Here is an 11409-nt window from a genome sequence, read left to right as displayed (position 1 = left end):
TAAGGTGATTTTGAACCATCAGCTACCAGTCACGTTTCCTTGTAAGACAGTACAAGACTTCAGTAATATGAGTCCTGTGAAGGACTAACATGGACCCAAATTTTCTGGACTCTTTGATGTGTGACATGGACACTTAACTTCTCTCTGTACCTTAACTTTCCTTGTCTATGTACACGCTTACCTTTCTCATGGGACTTTTGTGAGGATTAAATGGATTATTCTTTCTGTCTATACAAAATCTAGTAAATAGATTTAGGAGACTAGTAAGTGAACACTATTGTGTTGATAATATTAGCATTTGTTTTTGCTCTGTCTGTACTGTTTTCCTTAATACCCCACCCCCTTCCCTTGATCCATTATTCAAGAATTATGTTAACTTTTGCTAAGTACACTGCTCTTCCCCCATCTCTGGATATTGTATTAGGACTTCTTGTTTCATGGGGATTGTTTGTAAACTTCTGTATATTGGTTGTCAACAGTCTAAACGCCCTGAGGGAGGTCTGAGTTTGCTGCTGCAGTTTACATCTAAATTGTTAAGCTATTTCAAGGGTCTGAATCTCTCTTACTTTAAAATCTAGGGAAATGAAAAAAAAATCTAGGGAAATGATTATTTCTCTTTAGTCTCAAATTAATGCAAATATGGGGGTGTCAGATCAATTTTATCCATTGAATTCTGGATAAAAGCTTCCTCTTCTGTGTCTTAAAACCCTAAGTCCATTTTTTTTATTGGTTTAGTAGGTATATCAAAGAGCATACAGTACTCATTTTAGTTAGTATAGAGGAAGAGATAAGCTTCAAATCTGGTTGACACCATAATACTGTACTTAGGAGAGGACTAAACATATTTAAGCATGAAAAAACAGAGATATCACAATTTATATTTTTCTGTTCCTTTTGATTTTCCAAAGACATGACTGGAAAGAAATAATTGACACTTGTTGGACTCTGTCTGTGTGCAAGGCACTATGTTAAACCCTGCATATATTATTTTATTTGAACCTACATAAAGATTATGATATAGGAGTTTTTATTATTTTTACTCTACACATGCGAAAACTGGGACCCAGAGATGGTATAGACTTTCTAGCATCACTCAGTGTTGGAATAATTGAGGCATTAATTTTAATATTATATTTGAGGATATTTGATCTAAATAAATAAAGTCCTTTGAGTGGCTAAATTTAAATGAATTCTGGTAGCTACTATAAAAGGTTGCTGACTTAAGAAGCAGTGTTTTAGACTTCTTCCAAGCCAACAAAAAGAGAAAACTATAAGTTTTGAAGATGGCCCTTATTTACAGGAAAAGAATATACCAGTAGCATTCAAATCAAAGAATGAATTCAGTCTTACATTCATGATCTTGGAAAGTACCATTGAGAAATAAAATAATGGACTAATATAGACTTTATTATAAATTTATTATTTTTATTTATTTATACATATAAGAACTGGAGTATAGGCCAGAGGTGAGAGGATTCACCAGAGACAGAGTAAGAAACAGAACAGGAGGATCCACTGAAATACAGTGCTGAGGGGAGCAGCAGGCAAGATAGGAGAGGTCTGCTGTGCCATGTGGGTTAGCTCCCTAGCTGGGGACCAAATTCATGCATCAGAGGCTGGCAATAACTTGATAGCATTTAGACTTTAATCCCTGCATCACCAGGGAGGCCCCACTATAGAAATTAACCTATGACATCATCAACACAACATATCAACACCTTAAAGGAGTGGGGAATGAGAAATATGATTTTAGAAAAATATGTAAATATCACTACATGAAAGAAACAATATTAATGTGCGTATTCATATGTAAGTGCATATATCTGTCAGAATTCTCAGCTATGCTGACAAAAGTTGGGAGGAAGAAAGATGAAGCCATGAGAAATAATAAGTGAAATAATTTCCTTATCTTACATGGAAAGAAGTGAATAGATGTAGCCCTATTTTAAAATTGATAAATGAGGAGTAGAGTTAGAGTTTGAAAGACATTTTATCATATCACTAGGTTGGATTCCTAGGGCAACAGAAGTATAAACCACTGTCTTAAAATACACTTTGCTGTGTAGAAAGTCAAGACAAGATCAATCTAGCTTCTACAATAAGTAAGCCTCATGACACAGCACTGTCCCTACACGACCATATTTTACAAACAGAAACTGCTCTGACTCAGGGGCTCAGCTGTGCTCTCAAAACTGGTGTCTTCCTTATTTGCTTTTCCTTACTCTGTATCACACTGCTTCTGGGACGAATGATTCCTGAGTGGGCAGAAGGGCTTGTTTTATTTAAATGACTATTAATCTTTTGTTCTTTGAAGAGCTTGTCTAATAACATTTAAGGTAAACACCTTGAAGATATGTTTAACTGTCTGAAGTTAGAACTGCCTTACAAACTAAAAAAAAAATAACCTTACTAATTATCAGAATTTTCTTTTTTTATAAAAAAGAAACAGAGGACATAAAACAAAAGATACTAAATAAAGGAAGCATTAAAACCAAGGCTGAATGTAAAATAAAACAAGTCAAGAAACAGAAAGAGTGGCACTTTATAATACCTGTCTTAAATCTAAATATTATAGAATCAATATACACAAGGCAACAACTGAAGCAATAGAAGGAGATTTCTAGAAACACAATGGTAATGTATATTCTCCTTTACCTTGTCAACATGTGAAACAGCTTTAGACAGAAAGAAGTTAGCGTATAGTGAATGTGATTAATATAGCAAGGATAATTCAGTGAATGTAAAACAAACTCCAGATCTTGATGAAAAAAGAAAATAGCTGTTTTCTAAGTGCCATATGATGTTATAACATTAAAAAACTCAACAGTTCTAATAAGCAGAAATAATGCAGACCTCATTTTCTTCATTATGTTGCAATAAAGCACACAATAGCAAAAAATAGAGTCAAGCAAACAAATATCCCAGGCTCTTAGTAGTAATAGTAAAAAAGTTCTCTAAGCTACTTTTGGATTAATGAAAAAATTTTTCTTTCTTTTCTTTCTTACTCTTTCACTACTTTTGGATTAATGAGTAAATCCTTCCTTCCTTCCTCCCTCCCTCCCTCCCTCCCGCCCTTCCTCTCTTTCGAACTGGGGTGTAGGCCAGAGGTGTGGGAGGTGAGAGAATTAATCACAGACAGAGTGGGGAACAGAACACGCAGATCTACTGAAATTCACTACTAAGGGGAACAGTAGGTGAGACATGAGCGATCTGCCTTGTATTATATGGGGCACCTCTTTGCCTGAGGATTGAGCTCAGGCTTTATAGATGATCCCTAGGCCACCAGGGAGTCCCCTAAATGACAATCTCTTTAACTGCATATATATATATATATTCTACATATATATTAATATACATATATATATGAATGTTGATGGTAAAACAGGTAAAGCTGTCAGGGACTTTTGAGGTGATGTAATAAGAAAACTCAAAGCAGAATTGTACATTTTCTTAAATAAAATACCTACTGATTTTGGGAAGAGAATAATATAGACAAAAACTTTTATAGTTTAAATATGTCAGAAAAGTATAATAAGAATAAATAATTTAGACATTTAAACCATGGAGTTGAGAAAAAAAAATTGAGTAAAAAAAAAAAAACCAACCATGGCAGGCAGTTAATTAAACATATAAATCCATATTAATTGAAGAAAAAGTAAGAAAGCTTAACAAGCAAATTTAGAAACACATCAGGTTAAATAATACAGATCAAGACATTAATGAAAACATAAGATGAGGTATTTTAAACTCCAGGCAAAGTTTGCAAACCTGATATAATTTTTTTTCTCTAAGAAAATAAAAACTATCCAAATTGACCCCTGAAAAGAGAGAAAACCCAAACAATCATAGATAATCAAAATGCAAAAAGTTTTCAGTATCAATAGCTTGCACTAAATTCAAGTTCACAAGAGGATTCTCTGAAAACTTTCAGTGAATAGAAAGGTTTAATTCTATTGCTGGTTTACACTATAGAAAATAGAACAGAGAAAATAGAAAAAATTAGTTTTCAAATTTTGCTTTCATAGTCATTATAACATGGCACACACACAGGCACACTAACACATACACCAAAAAAATTCTACAGAATGTCATTTATATTGAGGCCAAAATATATGTATAAATACTCAAATCCAATATTCAAGTAAAAGATAAATAAAATAATGTAATTACCAATAAATTCATACAAAAGCACATCACAACCTAATGTATTTCATTCTAGGAAAAAAGGAATAATTCCATATTAGAGAATTCATTGTAACCTGGATAAGCATATGATTAGAGAGACTAATACCTAAAACATTTGATAAGATTAACATAGACTTTTAGTGAGAACACTAGTGAAATAATGGTAGTGGAATATGTTCTTACCACTAATTTACATACATACCCCTGAAATCCAGCCAAGTTCTTACTGGAGAAATCGTAGAAGTATTTAGTTTCATGCAGTTTCAGATTTACTCCCATAACGTTGCTCCAGAAACTCCAGGCAATTCAAATTAGAGATGAAATTAAAATGATGAGAAAATATTTAAAAAGTAGGAAGCAAAACTACTATTTGAAAATTGAATATCTAGAAAAGCACAGAGAATCTTATCAAGAATGGTAAGAAAATATAGTTGTATATATTCAAGTCAGTCTTCCTTTATGTATCTGATAGTTTATTAGAACATATATAAATGATAGTTATAATGATAATAGCACTAAAGCATTTATGAAATGTTTCCTGTGTGCCAGAGTTCCCTTAAGTGCTTTCAATAAGTGAACTAAGTGAACTTATTTGGTACTCAGAACAATCTTTAATGAATGAGGACAATCACCTTTGAAATAGCAAGAAGGTAGGTCACCTAAGAAGCAGTTTAGTGGAATGGTTGGGAACCTACCTATCGAAACCCAGGTTGGCTGGCAAGTTATTTAACCTTTTTGTCTCTCTGTTTCTACATCTTTAAACTATAAGTGTTGATAGTGTGTACTTCTTACTGTTGTTATGAAACTGGATGAATCAATATAAGAAAAATGCTAAGAATAGGATATGTGTAGCTATCATTATTATAAATAAACCTTGAAAAAAATGTGTATGGCCTTGATGAAGAAAACTTCTCAGCCAGCCATATAAAATTACACTCCCATTATTTAGTGTAATTTAGTTACCACAGACTCTTGTGACATCATTTAAGCATTTAATGAATATTCATAGCAATCACATGTTCTAGTCACAAGTGACTGACATTGATTTAGAGGCCTCAAGATGAGGAAGTGAAGAATCTTTATATAATGAGACAAGGGTCTTACGGTGACCATACATTTTCATGATCTGGAAAATGTAACTAGTGAAAGAATTGAACTTTCATGAATTTAATGATATCTAATTAACTTATTCACAGTTTAATAAAGAATAAATAAAACTTTTGGAAAGGAACTTTTAGTTTTAAGACAGCTATTTCTATTTTTTTTTATTTCTGTGAGAGTTCATTATTTAGCTTAAAATCTGAAAGATTATTTTAATGTATAAAATCCAATATTAATCCTTGAACTTTTGAACTTTTCAAGATTGTTCCAAGTCAATTGAGGCGTAATATTTACTTTTCAGGGTAGTAAGTGCTTTTTTTTTTTTTTTGCTTAAAATTTTTTTCCAGAATGTACTATACACCAACCCCCATGTCTCATTATTATAAGGTTGATTAATTACTTGGATATAATTCATCAGAGATTCACCATTTAATTATAGAACCCAGTGAAAATATGTCACTTGAAAGTAGTCTCATTTAACATCTATTGAATATATATGTTTATGTTAGTTATAAATATTAAGTTAAGAAATTAATTTTGTTTTAAGTGTCATTAAACTCATGTTTTCATGGTAGTCTGCCATCTCGAGTGTGTCATCAGTGTCAATGTACTGGTGATCCCATTAAGGAATCAGTGGCTCAGTCTGTTTTACAAAGGATAATAGAGAAAATAAGCTGTATGACTCAACGTGTTGTAATAGTTTAGGACCAGAACCCTAGACTCAGACTCCAGAAAAGTTGAGAGAAACCACATTACACTACAGATTTCAATTTATCTTTGCAACATTGCAAGCTATAGAAAATTAAAGGCTCAACATGCCAGTATTTCCCCTTGGCATTAAGAAACTGGCTCACTTTTGTCCTAGGAGATTTTCTTAAACAATAGAATTTATTTTCAAGAACTGATTAAGTCCACAGAAAAACTGAGTGGACAGTGTCAAGAGTTCCCACATACCTTCCAGCCCCTTATATGTGGCCTTCCCCACTATCAATATCCCTCACCAGGTTTACCAGTTATTACAATGTATCTCACTTGATCATGGTGTATGGTCCTTTTTAATGTACTATTGAAGTCAGGTTGCCAGTATTTGTTGAGGATTTTTTGCTTGTTTGTCATCAGACATAGTGTTTTATTACTTTCTTTTCTTATAGGATCTTTAGCCATATTCCTTTCTCAAGCTCTTTCTTCTAGGTTAAACATGCTACGATCTTGAAATATTCCTGAGAAGAGATGACTTCACATTTTCTTTATCATTTTGGTGTATTTATGCTAGAAACCATTTTGAAATTTTCTTTTAAAATATGAAAACCATACTGTGTAATTTCTTGAAACAAACTGCCCTGGTGTGAGGGCATAAACATAGTGCAAGGAATGCTTATCTAAGAGTTGATAAAGTTTCCTACCAAGTGAATGAACTTGAGTAATAGGTAGTTGAGTTAGCATTATCTTTTTTTCTTATAGATGAGTCACTTAGAGATGGCCTCATGTCAAAGGTTAGAGGTGGAATTCAAAAAGCTTACTAGCTTGCATCAGTGCTTAGCACAAGTTGTAGATAGCACATCATCAACAAATGTTGGTTTGTGAATTCTGTTGGTGGTAAATTGCAGTGGTACATGGGCCTGAATATGGGAGCAGTTTCATATTCAGGACTTGCATGCCACCTCTGTCCCTATAGAGCATGAATGAAAACATTCCTCCATTGTTGTGTGCAGTAATCTTTCTACACTGTGCTTGTTGATGTTTTAATGCAATCTTTGTTCCCTTTTTGTAGGTGGCAGTTATTATTAATCACTCGAGGCATGGTTGATAACAATTTCTCAAAGAGTTCCAGAACATAAAAAGATATCAGTGCTTTGAAGAATCTGTATTTTATAGGTGATAAAAGAAACTTCAAGGGATAAAATGACTTTGCTCAAAGTCCCTTAAGCTTCTGTCTTCAGTGGACTCAAACTTTGGAGAAGTCTAACTTGCCATTCATTCTAAATAACCCTGTTAAGGAGCAAAATGGGAGAGTAATTCAGAGAACCATGGAGAGACAGACCTCAGGGAGTAGGCAATGAGCTAGAGAATTCAGTGTTTTAAAAACTTTAAATCCCCAACTGCTACACCATAATTCTGTTTTGAGAGTCCGTTATAAGGAAGTCATTTTGGTGACTTGGATGAGGTCCATGGGTGATGTGCCTTGACATCTAATTTGTGAGTGTTATAGTGAGATGCCATTAAGATTCTCAGTCTCCCTGGAATGCGAGAAGGGAGGATGTGTTTATTTTATAGCCCCATAGTTAATGCTTCTGGTGTCTAGAAGCATCCATTCCTTCATTCACTCATTCATTCAAACATGTTTGATGAATTCCCATATCCATTTTGCACTGTTAGATGTTTTGTATTTAAAGTTGAATAATTCAAGCATTGAATTAGACCATAAAAGTAAAGAAATTAATTCTTCACTGCTAGTTCAGAAGACTTGTTTTTTAAACTGACTTATGTTTTATGTGAATTCAGGACACCAGTAAACTTGGAGAAAAACAGTAATTATTTTGCCTAGAAATTCAGTGCCCACTGGGCCTCCCTAGTGGCACAGGTGTTAAAGTCTCAGTGCTATCAAGCTATTGCCGCCTGCCACCTAGTGTGGCAAGAGTTCTGTCCTGGCCAGAGAAGTGACCCACATGGCACAGCAGCCCTCTCCTGTCTCACCTGCTGCTCTCCTCAGCAGAGTATCTCAGTCAATCTGCCTGTCCTGTTCCCTACTCTGTCTCTGGTGAATGCTCTCATCCCCCACTTCTCTGAACTACACTCCAGTTCTTGTATACACAAATAAATAGAATAAATTTAAAAAAATTCAGTGCCCACTTATATTTACCAAGAAAGAAATTTAATTTAGAAATTCTTTTTCTGAAACTATATCCTAAACTTATACTTGCACATGCTGAACGTGTATGTACAGCGTTGTTTTATACCATTGACTTTAGTAAAAAAAAAAAAAAAAAGTGAAAGAATCTAAACACTTAGCATTAGAGAACTGATTTGATAATGGATACATGGTGAAAAAAATATTCAGTCATAAGACAGTATTTGTGAATTCCTTGTGTATAACAGGGAATAATCTCCAAAAGAGCTAGACATTATTTGTCTATATTTATATCTATCTGTTATCTATCTTTTATCTCTTCTAATTTTATATTTTGAAATTTTTAAATAGAAAGGTTATAAGGATATCAAGATATAAGATATTATGATAAAGTATGTCATATAATTTCATTTAGACTTGGTATTTGTTAATTACAAAATAGATTGTAGACATCATGACATTCATCCTTGAATACAAAGTCACACAACTGCACACCTAAGAAATTTAGCATTAAAATAATATTATCATTAATATACTGTTCAAATATTCTTGGTTATCCACCAAATATTCTTTATGATATGTTTTGGAGAGTTCAGGGTTTAGAATTTGGTTGTCATGTCTCTTTAGCTTCTGTCAGTAGAGTTCAGGCCACATGCATTTTGTCTTTAATGACAGTTATCTTTTTGAATAATATAGCTCGTTGTCTTGTAGAAATTTCCATCATTTGGATTTATCTGATTGCTTCCACACAATTAGATTCAGGTGAAACTGAATGGGCAAAATATTGTGGAATTGCTATTAATCATGCTGTTTGTTCATTTGAATTAATCAGTACATTGGAAGTGACACAATTATAATTTTCTGAACCCACAAATCTATTTTTATAACCTGTTGTTCTTCTAATTACTCATTAGATTTTTTAAAAAACTATTTAAAATCATTATGTTAGCACAGTTATTGTTAAGACCAACTGATGTACTGGTGAGCTCATAAGAACATAAGTAAAAATAGAGCTTTAGGTTGCTTATTCAAGCAAGCTGCAAGGATTAGCTTGGCATTTTTTTTTTTAAATACTGCATTAGCCTTTTAATTGAATTGACAAAACTGTTAAACCAATTTGTGGTGACTTAATAATATAAATGAGAATAATGGGGAGATTTCAGGACCATAGTGGACAGTTATGTTGATAATAGTCATACACATTGTTGGGAAAGTCCTCTCTACCATATCTAGACTAAATTTGCTGTTTTGTTTTTTGGAATTAATAATCAACATGTTAAAGGAATTTGGAAAAGGCTAAAAAAAGTCAAAGTGTTTAAATTTAAGCATTGATTATCAGAGAAACATCACAGATACAGTTATTCTGAGGAATAGAAACTTACATATATCTAACAGGCGATGGTTCACCAAGGAGCTCTGGAGAATGAGACTATCTCGAGATTGGGAGATCTAGGATGGACTTATAAAACAATTTGATATTCTAGCACCTATTATTATTATTATTGTTATTTAAAGATTTATTTATTTATTTATGCAGAACTGGGGTACAGGCCAGAGGTGCAGGGGTGAGATGATTCACCAGAGACACAGTGGAGAGCAGAACAGGCAGATGGACTGAAATACACTGCTGAGGGGAGCAGTGGGCTGGTCAGGAGAGGTCTGCCGCACCATATGGGTCACCACCTGGCTGGGGATCAAACTCGTGCTGCAGTGGCTGTGATTGCTTCACAGTGCTGTGCTTTAACCTGTCACACCACCAGGGAGGGCCTGCATTATTATTGTTAATGTTCAGTTTGCTCCAAACATGGCCACTAGATTGGCTCCTGTGTACTTTGACATGTGTGCATTGTTCTTTTAGTATTTACGTACTCTGTGACACAGTAGTAAAACGTCCCTCCTGGAATTTTGTACTTTTGACTTCGAAAGATCCCTTTCCCTAAGATTCCCTGAGATCTTTAAGTGGGGGATAGAGTTTGAAACTAAACTCTATGCACTCACAAGGAGACTGCATTGCTTATGGAGTGGCCATAGTTTTACATCTTTTCTGGGACTACATCTAGTTTATATTTGTACTCCTTGTTTGTCTCACTCAGCTAAAACAAAATACCCTAGGCTGAATGGCTGAACCAACAGATGTTTATTTCTCACTTTACTGGGTCCTAGAAAGCCCAAGATCAATGTATTGACCATTTGATTTCATCTCTGAGGACTCTTTTCCTGACTCACAGATGGCCACCTTCTCTCTGTGTATTCTCTGCTCTTTCTCCTCTTCTTCTTCTTCTTTTTTTTTTAAAGGAAAAGTGACAGATTTTATTGTGTAAAGTTCTGTGCCTGTCATGAGGGCCCGGCCTCATGAACTCATCTAAACCTAATTATCTCCCAATGACCCATTTCCAAAATCATCACATTACAGATTAAAGTTTCCTTTTGTGTATTTGGAATGGGCACATTCAGTCTATAACATCATTTACCCTAACAGCATAGGGTTTTTTTCTCACCTCTCTTTTTTAATCTACCTCTTTTCTATGAGAATCCTGATTCCTAACTACATCAATTTATTTATTTCTCCATTTTACTATCCATTCAAATGGTTTCAGTAAAACTACTCATGTACCATATTTGTAAAAACAAATAAGAAAAATTCAGTTTTTTTTTTAACTGTTCTTTTTATTCTGAAAAGATATCTTGCCAAGGATGTAGAATATAATATTCTGGTTTCAGGTTACTGAAATTCTTATTTTTTTCCCAAGCTAATTACTTCATTGATTTTTATAATATGGGTTCAATTTTAAGTTTTGTTCACAAACTCCACTTTAAGTGGAGAGTAATTTGAATGGCATGTTAATATTTAAATTTTCATGATCTGAGGACAGATATAGAAAAAACATTTAAAACATTTATTTGCTTGCATTTGCATAAAAATGAGTGGAAAATATACCAGAAGCTGTTCATTCTGAAAAAGAGAGTTGGGTAGTTGGAACAGAAGTTAAAAGGAAGACTTTTCACTGATTAGTGTAGTGCACATTTTGCATTTTGAAACATAACTACATTAGCTATTATTCTTACATTAGCCACTTATTCAAAATAAATTAAACATTTTAGAGGAAATAATCTGTGTTTCTTTCATCTTTTCCCTCATACACCATTAAGCAAATGTCTTAGTGCCTTTTATATATACATGACTTATATTTTTTATGATTATGAAGTTTCAAAAAACAGTTAACGTAGGTATTTATTTAAATTTATTTATGCACACAGAACTGGGGTACAGGCCA

The sequence above is a fragment of the Condylura cristata genome, unplaced genomic scaffold (assembly GCF_000260355.1).
Source record: "Condylura cristata isolate star-nosed mole 26May11 unplaced genomic scaffold, ConCri1.0 scaffold00017, whole genome shotgun sequence".
Lineage (NCBI taxonomy): Eukaryota > Metazoa > Chordata > Mammalia > Eulipotyphla > Talpidae > Condylura > Condylura cristata.
This window is presented reverse-complemented; position numbering follows the sequence as displayed.